This window comes from Spermophilus citellus (assembly GCF_964194105.1).
Source record: "Spermophilus citellus genome assembly, chromosome: 12".
NCBI lineage: Eukaryota > Metazoa > Chordata > Mammalia > Rodentia > Sciuridae > Spermophilus > Spermophilus citellus.
This window is the reverse complement of record NC_138198.1, coordinates 11,033,380-11,052,920: the sequence shown is the minus strand read 5'-3', so window position 1 is coordinate 11,052,920 and position 19,541 is coordinate 11,033,380. Positions and strand designations below refer to the sequence as shown.

Here is a 19,541-nt window from a genome sequence, read left to right as displayed (position 1 = left end):
AAACAATGCTAAGCAGGAAGTGTGAATCAGGCGGTATAGCGATACCAGACTTCAAACTATACTACAGAGCAATAGTAACAAAAACAGCATGGTACTGGTACCAAAACAGGCGAGTGGACCAATGGTACAGAATAGAAGACACAGTAACCAATCCGCAAAACTACAACTATCTTATATTTGATAAAGGGGCTAAAAGCATCCAATGGAGGAAGGATAGCATCTTCAACAAATGGTGCTGGGAAAACTGGAAATCCATTTGCATCAAAATGAAACTGAATCCCTTTCTCTCGCCATGCACAAAAGTTAACTCAAAATGGATCAAGGAGCTCGATATTAAATCAGAGACACGGCGTCTGATAGAAGAAAAAGTCGGCTATGATCTACATACTGTGGGGTCAGGCCCCAAATTCCTCAATAGGACACCCACAGCGCAAGAGTTAACAACCAGAATCAACAAATGGGACTTACTCAAACTAAAAAGTTTTCTCTCAACAAAAGAAACAATAAGAGAGATAAACAGGGAGCCTACATCCTGGGAACAAATCTTTACCCCACACACTTCAGATAGAGCCCTAATATCCAGAGTATACAAAGAACTCAAAAAATTAGATAATAAGATAACAAATAACCCAATCAACAAATGGGCCAAGGACCTGAAAAGACACTTCTCAGAGGAGGACATACAATCAATCAACAAGTACATGAAAAAATGCTCAACATCGCTAGCAGTCAGAGAAATGCAAATCAAAACCACCCTAAGATACCATCTCACTCCAGTAAGATTGGCAGCCATTAAGAAGTCCAACAACAACAAGTGCTGGCGAGGATGCGGGGAAATGGGTACACTTGTTCATTGTTGGTGGGACTGCAAAATGGTGCAGCCAATTTGGAAAGCAGTATGGAGATTTCTTGGAAAGCTGGGAATGGAACCACCATTTGACCCAGCTATTTCCCTTCTCGATCTATTCCCTAAAGACCTAACAAGAGCATGCTACAGGGACACTGCTATATCGATGTTCATAGCAGCACAATTCACAATAGCAAGATTGTGGAACCAACCTAGAAGCCCTTCAATAGATGAATGGATTAAAAAATGTGGCATTTATACACAATGGAGTATTACTCTGCAATAAGAAATGACAAAATCATAGAATTTGGAGGGAAATGGATGGCATTAGAGCAGATTATGCTAAGTGAAGCTAGCCAATCCTTAAAAAACAAATGTCAAATGTCTTCTTTGATATAAGGGGAGTAACCAAGGACAGGGTAGAGACGAAGAGCTGGAGAAGAAGAATAACATTAAACAGGGATGATAGGCGGGAGGGAAAGTGAGAGTTAAGGGAAATTGCATGGAATTGGAAGGTGAGCCTCAGGGTTATACACAATTACATATAAGAGGAAAGGAGGAGTAGGAGGAAAATTATATAAGTGGAAGAAACGATTTATAGTAGAGGGGATGGAGAGAGAGAAGGGGAGGGGAGGGGAGGGGAGGGGTGAGGGGACAGTGGAGAATGGGATAGACAGCAGAATACATCAGTCACTAGAAAGGCAATTTGTAAATCAATGGAAATGTAACTGATATGACACAGCAATCTGTATACGGGGTAAAAATGGGAGTTCATAACCCACTTGAATCAATCTGTGAAATATGGTATATTAAGAACTATGTAATGTTTTGAACAACCAACAATAAAATAAAAAAAAAAGAAAAATAGTAACATGTTATAAATACAAAATTAAATATTTATTCAGGATAAAAAGGAAAACAAGAAAACTGATGATCTTGGAGCTTCATATTCCTTTGTTTTGTGATCTCTTAGGGAAATTCAATAAAAAATTTTCATAAAAAAAAAAAAAAAAAAAAAGCTAGGAGGTCTGGAAATAATATATACCAAGCTCTGAAAGAAAATGGATGCCAGCCAAGAATACCATACCCAGCAAAATAAAGCTTCAGAATTGAAAATGAACAAAAAACCTTCCATTTAATCAAAAGTTAAAAAGAATTCACAACTAGAAAGCCAGCACTACAAAATATTCTCAACAAAATATTTCATGAAGAAGAAATGAAAAATAAAAAGGAGGAATTACACTAGAAGAATAGTCAATCACAGGAGAAATTAATTTAAAGTAAAACCCAGAAATATATCAAAATGACAGGGAATAAAAAATAATTTCTCAATAATAACACTGAATGTAAAGGTCCTAATCTCATCAATCAAAAGACAGAGACTGGCAGATCAGATTAAAAAGCAAGACCCAACAATATGCTGTCTCCAAGACACTACCCTCATAGGCAAAGAAAATTGCAAACTGAAGGTAAAAGAATGGGAAAAAATATATCACTCACATGGATCATGTAAATAAGCAGGAGTTTCTATTTCATATCAGATAAAGTGGACTTCAATCCAGAGTTTATCAGAAGGGACAAAGAAGGACATTTCATACTGCTTAAGGGAATCAACAAGACATAACATTGTAAATACTCATACCCCAAACAATGGAGTATTTATGTACATCAAACAAACCCTTCTCAAATTCAAGAATCAAATATACTACAACACAATAATACTGGGTGACTTTAACACAGCTCTCTCACCACTGGATAGATTCTCCAAACAAAAACTAAATTAAAAAACTATAGGACTAAAACATATAATTGATAATTTAGACTTAACAAACAGATGTAGGATATCATCCATCAATGACTGAACACACTTTCTTAAGAAAACATGGACATTGATTCTTCTCTAATATAGACCATGTTATACATGCTATCAAATATATGGCATACGATTGTACACTTACCTTAATATATTTTTGGCAACTGTAGGGTTATTTTGATAGCTCCCTTTCCATTAATATTAACTTTTGTGTTCTTGCTTTTTTCTTTATTAAACTTGTTAGATTTTTATCAACTTCTAGCTGTAGTATTTCTTTTCTCTTTCATATATTTCTGTCCTACTCTCATTTTTCCTTCCTACTACCTAATTTGAAAATGATTTGTAAATCTACCTTCTTTCTAAGTATTTTAAGTGTTCATTTGAGTACTGTTTCTTCCCAGAGATTTTAAGCTTTTATCATAACTTAGTGCAAAGCACTTTTTATTTACTTTTCTTATGCTTTCTTCTTTGACCTCTATTTATAAGTGTGCCATTTAATTTTGAAGCAGTTGAGATGTGAGGGTGGAGTTCTATATTTCTGAAGCTGATTGATTTCTAATGTAGTAAATCAAGCAGGAAACGTACTCTGTATGATTTCATTTTTTTAAATTTCTCAAAGCATATTTTATGACAGAATATAATCTATCCTTATTAGTTTTCTACCTGTCATCTTTGTGTACAGTTCTCCAAAGGTCAAGGTGTCTGATAATGGTATTAAGGCTTCTATATCATTGCTCCTTCCAGCAAAGTAAGGGGGCTTAAAATCCCAAATACAATTGAGGATCTTTCTAGTTTCATTAATTTTTACATCATATATTTTGAAATTTTGTTATTAGGTACATACACATTTAGGATTATTATACTTTTCTTCCTTACAGTGGTTATGAAATGTTCCTCTTTATCTCTGAAAATATTTTTTTCATGAAATTTATTTCATATTAATTGCTCTACTTCAGATTTCTCAGGTTTACTATCCTCATCTTTTTCTTTTAACCTATTGGTGTGTTGATAAAGTGTGACATACATAGACAGCATATAGTTATTGCTTATTTTTATACATATTGAACATATATACCTTTTAATTACAATATCTAGTTCATTTATATTTAAATCATTGATACTGTTGGAAAAAACAAAAACAAAATATACTTGACATGAAGGTCAGTGGGAAAATTGGGTAAATGATACATTTGATGATGAAATATTTCTGGAAAACAGGTTGAACAGTCCTGCTATCAAGTTCAGAGAGAAGATTGTTGGAATGCTTTAGTTATAATTGTTCATTCTCTCATTTATCATATGGGACACAGTAACAAATTTATTGTTTGTTATCAGTTTTTTATTTTGCAAATAAAAATTCTATTGTCAGTAAAACAATAAACATGGAAAAATAAAAAGAACAAATAAAATGTATATTTTAAAAAGTTTCAGCTTCATATTATAAAAAGAGCTCTGGAGATGGGTGGTGGCAATAGTGACCAGTACAAGTGCACCAAACACCACTGAGCTGATTGAGCTGAACATTTAAAAGGGGTTGAGATAATAAATTTGTCATATGCATTTTACTCCAATAAAAATGTATAATAGCCAGGCAGGGTGGTGCACACCTGTAATCCTAGTGGCTCTGGAGGCTGAGACAGGAGGATCAAAAGTTCAAAGCCAGCCTCAGCAAAGGCAAGGTGCTAAGCAACTCAGTGAGACCTTAAATAAAATACAAAATCGGGCTGGGGATGTGGTTCAGTGGTCCAGTGTCCCTGAGTTCAATTCCTGGTCCCCATCTCCCCCCAAAAAATATAACAAAGAGTTTAAAAGAAACATTAAAATAGGTTAAACTTTAAAAAAATTCAATTATAAAAAATAATTCCAAACTAATATTTTTGAAAAACTAAATGGACAAAACATTTGAAAGACAAGGATACCTCCTACAATTAGCCTATAGAACACTACTCCTGCAATAACTAGACAAAGGGAAGCAACGTCTTAAAAAATAATAATTCCTTAAAGACAAAAGCCCTTTTAGGGGGTCACAGTCTCGTGCACACAGTTCCTGAGGAAGTAAGGGGTACTGAGAGAAGGGAAAGAGGAGAAAAGTGAATTAGGAACATGGAGTGTTTGGGGATCAGGGGAACAGATGGGAAAACAAGCAGCCAGGTATTGGATGTGGCAGCTTTAAAACGTGGTACATCTGTGAAACTCGTCGCCTTGGGGTTTCTCTCCCTTCTCTTAAATTCTGATGGGACTCTCGACTGGTCCTAGTAAGAGTGCCTGGCATTCTGTGGTTTCTGAGTTCGGGTAGGCAAGGCCCTGGAGCTACTGCCTGGCTCTGGAGGAATTCTCCTGAAGCCAGCCATCACGCAGTGAGGAAGCTAACAAGCCCCAGGCAGGGGCCGTAGGTTCTAGCTGACAGTCTCGTCTGAAGTACCTGTGGACTGCCAGTGCCAACTGTCACTAAGGTAGGAATGAATCTTGAGATCATTTCAGCTCAGGTGATGAGTGACTGCCAGCATCCATCTAGCCAAGGCCCATGACATCAAGGCAGAGCTCCTGGCATGCAGAATCCTAAGGGGTATTAAATGATTGTTTTTGTTTAGTAATTATGTTTTATGACAGTAACTGTGGGATGACTGCTTACCCCTCAATAGCAAATGATATTAGAGATTTAAACCAGCCACATAAAATGACATAAAGAAGCAATGTTCAAAGCTCTTCACAAAAAGGCAGCAGCATCATAGTGGATAAAACAAAAGGCAACCACTTACTACCTACAAGAAACCAACTTCAGATACAAGACATATATAAGCTAAAACATATATGATGGCATGAGCTGGGAACAATGGCACCCACCTGCAATCCCAGTGGCTCAAGAGGCTGAGGCAGGAGTATGGCAAATTGGAGGCCTGTTTAGGCAACTTAGCAAGACTCTGTCTCAAAATAAAAACAAAAATAAAAAGGACTAGAGGTGGAGTCCAGTGTAGAGTGTCCCCTGGATTCAATCCTAGCACCAAGAAGGAAAAGATAAAAAAATTTAAAAACTGCAAGCTAAAGGTTCCTGAGCTGTTCCTCAGAGCCAGGTGGGCACAGTGCTTACCGAGGACTCCACATCCGCCCCCCCCCCCCCCGAACTTGGGGACAAAGGGAACAGACACCAACACCAAACTCTTGCTGCCTGTTGTGCTGTGATAGTCACCTGATCCAGGAATCCTACCGTCTGTCAGCACTCAGGGAACAACAGCCGAGGAGCCTGTTGGTCTGTATGGGGGAGAAGCTCAGGCCTCCCTCCCCTGGGCTCAGCTGTCAATGGAGAATACTCCGCCCAAAGTCATCCTCACATTCACACAGAGCAGACTCTAAGACAGACCAAACCCAGGGCCATCAAACAAGTCTCAGCAAATTCAGGATGACTGAGATAATACAAATATATTCTAAGACACAATAAAATTAAATTATGCATCAGTAACAAAAGTATCTGGAAAATCCTCCAATATTTAGACATTTAAAAAACATTTCTAAATAAGCAATGGGTCAAAGAAGAAATCACAAGGGAAAATTAATATTAGGAACTAAATTTAAATGAAAACATAATACATAAAAATTTCAAAGGATGTAATTAAAGCAGTGATTAGAGGGAAATTTACACCTTTAAGTCTTACATTATAAATGAAGACAGGTTTCAGATCAAGTATTTAAACTTCTACCTTAAGTGCTAGGGGAAAAAAAAAAGATCAACCTAAACAAAGAAGAAGAAAGGAAATAATAAAGAGCAGACAATCACAATAGATAAAATTAATAAAGCCAAAGGCGGCTGTTTAAAAAAATGTAACAAATTGGCCAAACTCTTGTGGAGTTCATGGGGAAAATAGAAGACACAGTTCCAATGTTAGAAATGAAAGGAAGAACAAACATCAGCATGTATCTACAGATATTAAGAGCATGGCAAGGAAATAGTATACCAAAAAAACCCCAGCAGAGATGGAATGGGCAGATTTGTTAAATGATAAAAATTATTAAAACTGATTCAAGAAAAAATAGAGAAACTGAACAGAATTTACCTATTAAAGAAATGAACCCATGATTTAAAAACTTAAGTACTAGTGGCACACGCCTGTAATCCCAGCGACTCTGGAGGCGGAGGTGGGAGGATTGCAAGTCCAAGGCCAGCCTCAGCAAGTTAGTAAGACCACGTATTTAAAACCAACCAACCAACCAACTGACCAACCTACAGTGGGAGACCACCATGCATTCATGAAAAGGACTGAAGGACCCTGGCAACACCCAGAGCTGGCACTGGGATTCTTATACACACTCCTGGTGAGAAGGTCAATTATTGGCAGTGTCTTGTAACATGGAGCGTGCTCTCACATAATAGTGCAGTTCCAATCCTAAGCACTTGTTGAAGAGAAAAGAAAAGTATGACCAAACTTTTTTTACAAGAATGTTTGTAGCAACTTGTTCATAAAAGCCCAAAATTAGCAATAATCCAAATTGTTATTAACAAGTGAATGGATTTAAAAAAACTGGTATACTGAATCAATGTTATTTTCCTGAATAATAAAGAGTAATCAACTACTCGTATAAGTTACAATGTGGATAAATCTCAAAAACATTATGCTGATGAAAGAGGCCAGACACAAAAGCATATATACTATATTAATCTGTTAATAGAAATTACAGAAAAGAAAAAGCCAAGCAGTGGTGACAGGGAGCAGATGAGTGGCCAGCGAAGGCCAGAGCTGGGAGATGGCTGACTATAGAAGGGCAGCAGAGAACCTCTGGGGACCAGAAGGGTGCTTTGTTTCTTGATTATAGTAGCAAATGTCAAGATTCATACACTTGTCAAAATTACCAAATTGCACACTGAAACGGGGTACATCTTATGAAAATGTAAAGTTTCCTCTGTAAAGTTGATTTCAAAAAATAATGTTATAACCACAATATATATTAGCATAATTCTGCGTTTTAAAAGCAACAAATTAAAAGAAACAAACACTGAAAGGAAAAACATGATCTCATTATCCTAATAAAGCTGTCTCATTTTCTAGGATCCCTTCTGATTCTACTCTGAATGTGTCTTTGGCACAGCTGTTATCATTTTGTTGAAATAATTTTGCACCCAGCTTTTTGTTCATGCTATACACAATTTCCACATTTCGTGGGCCACACAAACTGACAACACAATGCTTCATCAAGTAGATGTGCTATAATTTAGTCATTCACCAATGCCTAAACATTTGGATCACTTCTCTTTTTTTACCCAATTATTAAAATTACCACAATGAACATCTTCACCAATAAAGATTCCTTCTTAATTTGACTATTGCTTGGAATAAACTCCCAGGAGCCATGGTTGAGTATTTTTTTTTAACTTTTCATGTTATATTACATGAGATTATATGAGTTCTCTAGTTCTGCTGTAACAGAGTACCACCAAGTAAGTAGTATGGACCAAGAGATGCAGGCAGAACTGGGAGGTGTCATCTGGGCTGGTTCCTGTGTGAGTCGTACCTCTCCCCTAAGTTCTGGGGGTTTCTGGCAATCCCTAGGGTCCCCTGAATTGAAGAAGTACCACCCCGCTTCTGCTTGGACCTTCACGTGCGTTCTCCCTGGACTCACGTCACCATATCCAGTCTTCCCCTTCCTATAAGAACACTCATCACAATGAATTGGGAACCTGCCCTAACCCTTTATGACCTTATTTTAACTAAGCAAATGTACAATGATCCTATTTACAAATAAGATCACATTTTGAGGTGCTGCAGGTCAGGACTTCAGCAAGTAAAATTTTGGGAAGACATGAATTCAACCTCTAGTGTGATTAATATTGACTTGCTATGAAAACTCAAAAATGCAGAAAAAATGAAATGAAAGGGTGGCGGTCCTTCCTTCTCCATCAAGCCACTTCACAGAAAGGATCCCTATAAACACCCTGACTTTCCTGAGGCTTGAGGAGGTCTTGGCTCTCCACAAGCAGCGGGCGCTGCTGCGGTCCACAGGTGAGCCTCGCTTGCCAGCCTTCGCTCACCACAGGGCAGTAGTCTCTTGACACCCAGACAGTAGCTATTTCCTCACTTGCTGGGACTCTCCAGGTTCCTGGTATCTCAGACTCTTGGAACGCCCTGGAGATAGCCTGGCTGTAAGTTGGCTGGTGATAATGTATTTTTCAAGTGGCTTTAGAGTCACACCGAGGCCCAAATTGGTCTGCCATTCACTTGCTAGTGAAGGACTCTAATTTCCCTCATCTATGAACAGGGTAATAGTACTTCCCTTCATGAGCTGTGAATATTTAGTGATGATGTATGGCACACACTGAGCATTCAATTAACAGTAACACTATAATTTTGAAAAAAAATTTATATTTTGTAATTGTGTTAAAAAAACAAATAATGCAGCATTTTTTTTTTTTGGACCAGGGCTTGAACCCAGGGGTATTTAACCACAAGCCACATCCCCAGCCCTTTTATTTTTTGAGACAGAGTTTCACTAAGTTGCTTAGGGCCTTGCTAAGTTGTTGAAGCTGGCCTCAACTTTGTGATCCTCCTGCTTCAGCGTCCTGAGTTGCTGATATTATAGGCGTGTGTCACCAGTTTAAATTTATCCACAATGTTGTGCACAGATTTCCACTACTTTTTCATTCAACAAAACTAAAACTCTATCCTTTACACTATTCCTCGACTTGCCTCCTCCCGTCTGTTGTTATTTCTAAATTTGATGACTTAGATACCTCATATAAGTGGAATCATGCAATACCTGTTATCCTGTTGATACATGCAAATTAGAGTGTGTAATTTATGGAAGAGCTCACTGGAGAGCCAGGACCAAGGTGGGTTTTCTGATTCCTGAAGGAGTGACTCATCTGAGGTTGCTCTGCTGTGGTTTCTGTTGAGCTATCAAAGTCTTCTGATAGCCAGAATTTTTATGAGTACTCCTTGTGTCTACCATACAGCAAAAGATAATTTAAACCACAAAGCTTTTAAAAGGCCTGGAAATCAAGATTTACAAGTTGAGATACTCCTGTTTCCTCAGCCATGCTGTAATTTATAGACGCTCCAATGCTGTCAATATTAAACAGGGCCAGATCTTGGGAACAAGAGTCAAACTTAGACGAGGCCTAAGGATCTGAAGGTCAGAGAGTGAAGCAGTTACAGCCACCAGCTCCACTGCCTGGCTCCTGGGCTCCCAGTGCCAGCCCTTGAGGAGACGCAGCTCCCTAAGGAGAAGCACATGTGTTCTGGGAAGGACCTGACTTCAGAACAGAGGGTGGGCCACTCGGAAAGGTGTGGCACCGACATCCATAGGATCCTTGCAGTGGCCCTTCTCCTGCCGCAGACACAACTGTCTACACTTACCTTTCCCTGGGATATACCCCTAGGTGTCCCCAGGAACACCACCCAGGCAACTCAGATTGAAATACAAAGAGCTCATGCCTTATAAGAGTATAATCTACCTGCAAATCACAAACCTAACGATTCCCTTCACTTCAGACTAAGGTTGGGACACAGCAGGAAGTGGGGTGGGGGACCTGGGCAGAGCTGGAGGACAAAGAAGGGGATCTGGTCAGTGTTCTATTAACTAAGCCCACTCAATTAAAGTTATAGTTTAATGGAAAAGCCAACATGATCATAAAACAAAAATAAAACAAAACAAACTGAAAACATAAAACAGGTCATCCGGAGCCCATCAGTAAGCATCTCAAACATCCTGTGCCTAATTGGCAATAAAGGTCCTGATCCAGCGTACGTGAGGAGTGGCAACTTACTAAAAACAACCTGATACACTTCAGAGCCATAATAAGCTGGACTCCATCTAAATGAAATGGGGGGGGGGGTGGGGATCCAAAACCCAAACAAATTAAAAAAAAAAAAAAAAAAAAAAACAAACAACTAAACCTAGCCAGGAGCACAAATGAAATCTTACTTTACCCACTCAAAGGAAGCAATTTTCATTTGGGAAACTTAATGAGAAGTGCAGTGTATTTACATTAACGATTCAGGAGACAGTTACACTCTCCCAAACACGCACATCCACAGACATAAAAACATTCCCTCTCAGGTTGCATGTGCGGAATGAGAGGTGGATCTCATTGAGGGACCTGAAATGCTTGGAAGTGAAAACAGCAGCGATTTTCACATTCCCCAGAGCCTGACAAAATGCTAAATACCGTATTCAACTGCGAGCTATACAACGCCGAGAAACTTATCCAATGGTATAAAAATGTGATGCCTAATAGTAGCAGATGCCACTTTGTCCATTTACTAAATGTACTTGCCGAGTTTAGCCCCAGCCTGTGACCACAGCATGACAGCGAGCTTTCCAAAGCCCCAGGGAGACATTTACAAAATCATAAAGCAATCGGCCATGGCTTCTCTTTCCTGGTTGTCTAGTCCCAGCCACTTCCATTCAATGACAAACGGAGAGCAGGGGACTCAACCTGCACTGTACTCCTTGAACTAGGGTCCCAAGATGTGAAGGCACAGCACCCGCAGGGAGGGTGCAGGAGGATCAGACCTGGCTCTGTGTGCTGTGCCATCAGCCAGTGCCCTGGGGCAGAGAGCGGCAGTTGCTGGCTGCCCAACCTGCTCCTCGCTACCAACATCCTTCGGGGCTTTCTCCAGGGATTCTGCCTCCTCTTGCCCTGACACTCCCAGGGAATGGTACTGCCACTCGTGAAGACACCTAGGTGTTCTTGGACAGAATGTCCACCTCATTCCCTGGGAGGAAAAAGCAGGGAAGGAGTCATTGTGATACTGATGAAAGACGTTGTGATGTGAGAGCCGGATCAACCCTCCACTGTCTCTGCCCCCGCCCCAAGGTGACACCATGCCCCATAGTCGTTGCATCCCAATGACTGACAGATGCTGGGCCTGGAGGCAGAGTGAGGACTGGCGTGGAGCCCGCACCTGTGGTGCTAAACGCCTGCCTCTGCACACCCCACCTCCTGCCCCTCCCGTGCCCAACTGTCCCTCCCCAAGCACCCCTGCCATTAGTCCACTGCTGCACCATTGGCTAGGCAGGGCTCCCAGGGTCAGCTCCCTGTGCCTAGCAGGTCTGCCGACAGAATCCAGAGGGGTCCACTGGACCACAGACGCAGGCCACATTTTAAAATCTGTTTTGGGAGTAAGAGAATTGCAGTTTGACTTCTGACGACTGTCTCTGGGATGGTATTTCTCAACTGGTTCCTCCCTCAGAAGAACTCAGAGGGACTGGTTTCCCCAAACCTCCACACTGTGCCTCCACGTTGCCGAGTCACGGCTTCACTTCACTGACCACCCTAGACGACTGCTTGATAAACAAACTCAGGCTGGCAGTCACAGCCCTCCAAAAGCTGCCACTAACCAAACCATTCTTCTCACCTTAGTTGACTTTTCCCCACAGTGTCTTCTTCTCCAGCCTGACAGGCCCGAGCCCCTCCTCTCCACCACATCCAAGCTGTCTGTCTGCTCCTTCCCTGGCTGCCACCTGGAAGGCATCCCTCCCTCCCTAGCACCACACCAACCTTGCTACCTAAAGCCCTATTCGTGGAATGACGGATTCAGCAAATAACAACTGAGGGCTCACTACGTGCCAGGCAAAGGCCCAGGCTGCAGAAATGGTCTTGACTCTCACCAAACTTCTAGCCCCATTGGGAAGAAGCAGAGAGACAGAAAAAAATACCAGTATGTCAGCAGGCCCTCAGCACTAAGAAAAAAGTTAAGTCATAGTAAGGAGAGCGAGTGTCTGAGATGGAGAGGGGGCCCAAGGAGCCAGCGGCTCTCTGAGGAAGAGTTGAAGGGCAGATACATCCTAGGAGGGAGATGTGGGCAGTGCATGGGTCCAGCAAGGAGGCCACCAGGCCGCTGGAGCAAAGTCCCCCAGTGAGGTGGCGGGGTCAGACGGGAGGGCCGCGTGAGCCAGGCATGGACTCTGCGTGGCAGTTTGAATGAGATGGAAGAGGATCAGAGAGGTCTGGGCAAAGATGCCTTTTAAAAGGGTCCCTGGCTCGGACAAAGGAGAGCAAGGGAGAGAGGAAGACAGGAGGGATCCCACCATGGCTCTGCAGATGAAGAAGGGGACACTGTGGAGTGGGGGAAGGTGGTCAGAATCTGGACACACATCACGGACACAGTCAACAGAGCCACTGACAGACCGGAAGAGAGAGGCGGAGGGATGTCCCAGGAGGAGCCCGGGCTGCCACCCTGAGAAACCCACAGCACGGAGCTGCATTTAAGGAGGGGAACAGCCATGGAGGGAACACGTTTCAGGGAGATTTCAGAGGTTCTTCTGGGACGTGTCTAACTTAAGATGCCCAGGGACATTCAAGTGGGGGCGACGGATGGACCGTGTGTGCGCAGAGCTCAGGGGGAGCTCGTCCTGGAGATGCAGGCTTGGGGCTCTGCGTGCACACACACCCACAAGCTCATTCCCTTGCTCACCGATTTATACTTCTTTCTTGTCTCTTTTCATAAGTGACCTGGTAACAGTCACGTCAAAATAAAACATAAAACTCTGGGTAGTCTACATTTGGGGGGAAAAGGAACAAAATTCTAACTTATTAATTACATTTAATTCATTCGGTAACTTTCTATGCCGTGCCTTCCATAAGCGAAGAGTCTACTCACTCTGTGGAGCAGAACGTCCTGTAAGTGACAAACATGAGACAGATGGTTCCTTCCTTAATTACTTCAGGTTTTCAATTCATACATGAATGTAGGTCACACACGCTGGGTGAGCTTTGGACCCCTGGTTGAAGCAGACTAGCTGTCATCTAGTGTGAAGTCTACTGGCTTTCCTTATGAGAAAGTGGTTTCACCAGGTCACAAGGCTGGTTTCACGGGTTCTGTGGAAACAACACCTTGTACCTTCTGCACTGCATCTGGCTCAAGCATGAACAAAGGACAAAATTTTGGAGTAAAACTGTTTAACCTAGCTACAGGAGGTTACACACCTGTAATCCTAGCAACTTAGGTGGCTGAGGCAGGAGGATCACAAGTTGGAAGCCAGCCTCAACAATGTAGCAAGACTGTCTCAAAATAAAAAATAAAAAGTACGGAGGATGGGGGTAAAGTGCCCCTGAGTTTGATCCCCAGGACCAAAAACCAAAACAAATTATTTAATCTCATCAGATTTTTTGCTACCGGTGTTGTAACATAACTCCATTTTAACACTCTGACCTTGTATTACTTTCGGTTTAAAGTCTGAACCTCTGAATGCTGCATATAAAATTCTATTTATAGAACGTTGGTTTGTCCTGGTGCTTTGCTTTTCTGAGATGGCCTCCATGCAATATTTGCAAAAGTAAAAACCAGGTCCACAAGATACCTAAGACATATTTGTTTTTGAAAGGTGACTGTAAAGAAGTTTTCTAAAATAATATCAAGGCCACACTATATTTGAACGTTCCCAATGTGGAGAATAGAGAGTTCATAAATAACTAAAAAAAGAGGTTTCACACAATTCAAATCAAAGGAAAAGATTTTTTAAAAATTATCTGCCAGTCCTTTATTATTCAGTAAGCTATGACATGGAACAAAGGTGTCACCTGCAGGCCTGGCTCTCTGTTGGCAAGATTTTATGGTGATGTTCAATTACTGGGTTTATGCCATTTTAGTCTACCACAGTGAAAATGAGTGTGAGGCGACAACTTATTATGAACTTACTTTGGGATTGTGCGAAAGAATAAAATAGACTGAGGCTGGGCAGAAGGTGCCTTCTCTCCCACACACATAAGTTCCCTAACAAGCTGTGGTGGAAAAAGCAACCGTGAACTACAAATCAAATCTGAACTAAAGCAATTCTTACAAAACCAGGACCACCTTCACTTTGTTGACTCACTACTTATTCATATGGCCTTTGAATTAATATGACTATCCCCCACAATTACATCATGTGACCTTAAGTTTCAAAACTCTTACAAATAATAGTTTAGTAAGCCCAAAACAAATCTGTTGTCTCAAGATGCTCTTGGTTATAAGGAACAAAGTCCTGAATCAAACTGGCTCCAAGAGAAAAGGGAATGGACTGCAAGACCCAGTCCAGCAGGAGTGATGTGGGCAGCATCCTCATGACCTGTTTCTTCTTTTTCTTTTCCCTGCTCCTTCCTCAAGACCGACTCCAGTTCTCCAGGAGGCTCTGATCTCATGCCCTACAGTGACTGACAGCAGCTTCTGGAGCATGAGCAACTTAAAATTCACATTCGTTAGGAAAGAGACACACCATTGCCCCCATTAGGCAAACAAGTGACAAGATTGGATCTTACTGCCCTTGACTGGCCCAATTTGGGCTATATGCCCATCTTGACCTATCACCATTCCCAGGGAATGGAGAGTCTGTGTTGGTTAAGCCAAGAACCACCAACCACAGGCGTTGGCAAGAATAACCCTCACCCCAGATAATGACTGACAGCTGGGAAGCTGAAGGTACTGTTAAGAAGGTGGAAGAGGAGGGGGATGGACACTGGAAAAGCAATGAATGAACATCTACTACCACCTAAATGTGAAAATCCAATCACCAACTAATCATTTAAAAAAAAGAAAGAGGTTGTAGGAAGTCAAATAAATACAATTGAGGCAGAAAAAGACAGTGGCATTGTGTTTGTTATTTAAAAAGTAAGAACAGTGTGGAGCTGTGGAGAGGACGTGCCCCCTGAATTCCACCTGCCTCTATGGTCTCTTATTCATTACCCTCCAGAAGGATGAGACTTTCCTTTTCACACTGCATCCAAACATGGAAGAGGATGGTAATTATTTCTCTGGGTTATCATATCCCAGATGGACCAGGCTGGCAGGAGTCAGAATGCACCTCAAGCTCAGGAATGGGAATGTGTGCAAAGCACAAACCCCTGGCAGGGGTGCAGTCTATGCGATAGGATCCCAGGACGCAGAAGACCCCGGGGCGGGGAGCCTGGGGAGAGGGTAACAGAATGGGAAAGGGAAAGTCATTAGGTTCCAAGAAGGCCAGGAGAAGCTGCACACACAGGTGGCGCATGGATAGTAACGGGGCATGCGACACCAGGTGGCACACTGGATCGCCCACTGATGCACAAAGACGACGCTGGAAAGACTGCATGAGACAAGACAGATGTCTGCCTAATGGGCACTGCCTCCTGAGTCTAGATGTTAGACGGCCAAAGGCCACAAACAGTTCAAGTGGATCTTGAGGAAAGAGGAGGGAGTCCACCACATAGGGCTGCCAGGCTCCCTGGAGTCCCTGCTCCCTCTCATTCACACACTGGGACTTCCAAGTGACCAGCAGGGAACAGCTCCTGGGGGGCTACCCACGGGAAACCCCAGCTCAGGAGATCCCTGCAAAGGAGTCAGAGACTAAAAATAACACTACTGAGCAAACAGGGACGGGAAGGCTGGCACCTCTCCCCTTCCTGGGGGGCTGCACCTCAATCCCATCCAAAGGTGACTCTAAATAAAGCTGATAAAAATACGTTTTGTCCAAGGATAGAGTGGCCATTGAGAGTCTCACCAAACTGACTGACTTGGGCTGGCTGGTTGAGCCCACCCACACGAGGGAGGTGCTATCTGCTTTACTCAGTCTACCAGCTTACTCTCATCCAAAGACACTCTCATGGAAACACCCGGAAATAATGTTTGACCAAACACGTGGGCACTTAATGGTCCAGTTAAGTTGACCCATACAATTAACCACCACAAGACCAAGGGAGAGACTCAGGGTCACACCTGCTCATGCAAAGACACCTGGCTCATGACAAAGGTAACATATAGAGGGAGGGAAGTGATTTCCCACCAGTGGTGCTGGGCATGGGGCGGCCACAGGGACACAGTGTGAAAGCCAACTCTGACCTTTGCCCACACAAGCACAGCTGCAGGGGGACCCCAGAACTGCACAAGAAAAGTAACACAGCCGGGGAGCACAGCATTCCCCAGGTAAGATGTAAAATGCTAACCTCAAAGGGAAATGTCTCCTTTAAAAGACAGTAAAAGAACATAAACACAGGTCACAGGCTGGAACCAAAAGCTGCCACACTGAGGTTTCTTCAAAAGTACCTATGTCCAACACACATAAAGAGTTTCTACAAACCAACAAGGAAAGAAAGTTTAGTAGGAAAACAATTAAGAAACTTGAACAGGGATTTAACAAAATCAAAATTCAACTTCAGGAAAAACAAACAGAAACCACGCTAGACACCAGCACGTGCCCATCAGGGTAACCGGAGGCTTGGAAGTCTGACAGGATCAGGTGACAGGGAACCCTCACGTGTGGACCATAGAAATTTAAGCTGCTGCCACTACCATGGGGAAAATCAGCATGAGCCAGTAAAATTAGGATACGCACATCCCACACCCTGCCATTTCTCCTGTCTATAAAACACACGCTTCAGACACTAGATTGACCCTAATTCCCTCGAACTGGAAACAAATTCCCATCAAAGTTAGAGTGGATAAAATGTACAAATCATGTACCCAACATCATGGATGAATCTTGGCAACACAGTATTAAACAAAGTAAATCATACACAGAAGAATGCACACTGTATTCCTCTATTTCTATCAAAAACAAAAAACAAAACAAGCCAGACTGCATAATTCAGTGATAGAAACATAAAGCAATACAAATAAAAGTCAGGTTAGTGGTCACTACTGGGGTGAAACAAGGGGAACACCAGCAGGAAGGAAGCAGGAAGCATCTAGAAGCCAGGCAAAATGTACCCCAGCTCCTAGTCTGCAACAATTTGTTAAGCTTGACATTTACGCTTTGTGCATTTTTCTGCATGTTTGTTAGATTTTGTAATTTTAAAGGTTTTAAAAGAAGGAGAAAACAGAAGAACTGAAGCCAGCTGGACGCTGTTCACACTGCCTGCTGAGAGGACTGAGGACAGAGCACAGCCCTGGGCCCTCTGCTCATGGCACCCTACTGTGTCTTCTCATCCACGTGAGAAACAGCAGTGGGACCTTCTTACCCAGGGAGGAAAGCTTCCCCTAAGTTTGGCAGGCCTGGGAAACTCTGCTCTGACTGTAAGAGAGCAGACTCTTTCAGGTTCAATGCTCTGTCCTTAGCTTCTATCACAGTCCCTGGCAAACAGTCTATATTCAAAAGTATGTGCTCAGTGCATTCACCAGTAAAATCAAGTTGTTCAAGAATCAAATATTCTGAAAGGTGTGAGAGGGTCCTATGACCTTAACCAGTCTCTGTAACAATAGCCACTCAGATCATGTTATTTGACGGCACATTCTGAGTATCAGTGAAACTCCAAAAACCTTATCAATATATTTCCAGAGTAACATGTGGCAACATATATCCAAGCCTCAAACAGAATTTTTATTTCTTCTCTGTGTTAAAAAGATAACCCAGGATAACATTTTCAAATTTAAGAATTAATCTAGGGCAGGTGCAGTGGTACACACCTATAATCCCAATGGCACAAGAGAGAGGCAGGGGGATTGAAAGTTCAAAGCCAGCCTCAGCAACTTAGGGAGGCCCTAAGCAACTCAGGGAGACTCTGTCTCTAAATAAAATAAGAAAGTGGGGTGGTTTGTGGGGGGATGTGGCTCTGTAGTTAAGTGACCCTGGGTTCAATCCCTGGTACCAAAAACAAAAAAAAGAACTGGTCTGGATTTCTGTAGGATTTTATAATGTAATAGAAGATCTATAGGAGCATGTACTTTACTTCTGCTGACCCTGCTGGAAGCACTGGGCAGGAATGGGAACTGCTGGAGGCAGGCGCTCCTGCTTCCCTCCTGTCCCTGGACTCGTCCTCGGGGCTCCAAAGCTCCTCTCTGGAGCCCCTCTTCCTGTCTGGGTGGTCTTGTCTCACCCAAGGCTCCCACACCATGTTCCCCATTCACGGTTCACTTCCAGCCCTTCATCAGCAGTCAGTTCCCTCTCCGAGAAGGGAACTCTCAACTCTCCTCTGCACATCTCCACCCACACCTCAGGACAGCCGCTCTTAAGCTGCCAGGATCTCTTTTGTATTTTACCTTGTTTAATAAAACAGGGTATAAATATGGTCTCCCTTCTCTGTCTCTCTCAGGCACTCATGATTTCTCACCTTTAACTGTGCAATAGCCCCCAAAGTGCTACCTTCTTGCTCTTCCAAAGAGCTGTTAATACCCAAACCTCACAGCTGGCCATATGGTTTCTCTGTTGAAATACTCTCATGGTCTCCCTACCGCCCTTAAGATAAAATAAATACTCCTTACAGTGGTACCTGAGGTCCACCTCCCCAGCTCCATGCTTCATTGCACCCCACAGATCCCCACCCCAGGCAGCAGTATGCACCTCCATCTAGTACCGTACCACCCTACCCCACCCCACCCCACCCCCGCCACAGGCTTTGTCTCCAAGCCCCCCTGTCTGGGCAAGTGCTCCCTGTGTCACCATCACACTTACACACAGCTTTACCAACCACCCAACCACACTGTCCTGGCATGACCTGGCCACCAGTCAGTGAGTTCCCTAAGGTGGCAATTAAGTGTTTTAATTTTCTCTCCCTTTGCTACACTTAATTCGAGTGCCTATTAATAAGTAGACAAGTACTAAACAAGGAAAAAACAAAGATAAACTTGAAGTTAGAAATTTTTAAATAGGCTAATAAAGTCATGAGCTAAATGAAGAAAGTTCACAGAGTCACCTTGAAAACTCTTTATTAGATGGCCTGGTTTAGAATTTAAGGAGTCAGCCCATGCAAAATTACATATTAAATAGTCTCTAAAATATCAGACAACAATAAAAGCAACAATTTAAAAAGTAAAGCCTAAACACATGTTCTATTTTCATAGCCTTGTTTTACATCTTCCTTTTTCTCTAATTTCACTTATCAGTTCTCCTTTCCTCAGCCATTTAATTTCACTTATCAGTTCTCCTTTCCTCAGCCATTTACACAAATTCCAATTAGATTTTGTATTTGTTTCTTGCCCAATCCCTTTCACCTCTAGTGTT

The 19,541-nt window shown here is 42.4% G+C and overlaps 1 protein-coding gene across 5 annotated transcripts in view; it reads right to left on the bottom strand.

Annotated features, from left to right (window-relative positions):
* Window positions 1-19,541, bottom strand: part of FANCC (FA complementation group C) — a 192,608-nt gene that overhangs the window by 97,613 nt on the left and 75,454 nt on the right. The gene's annotated exons all lie outside the window — the stretch shown is intronic.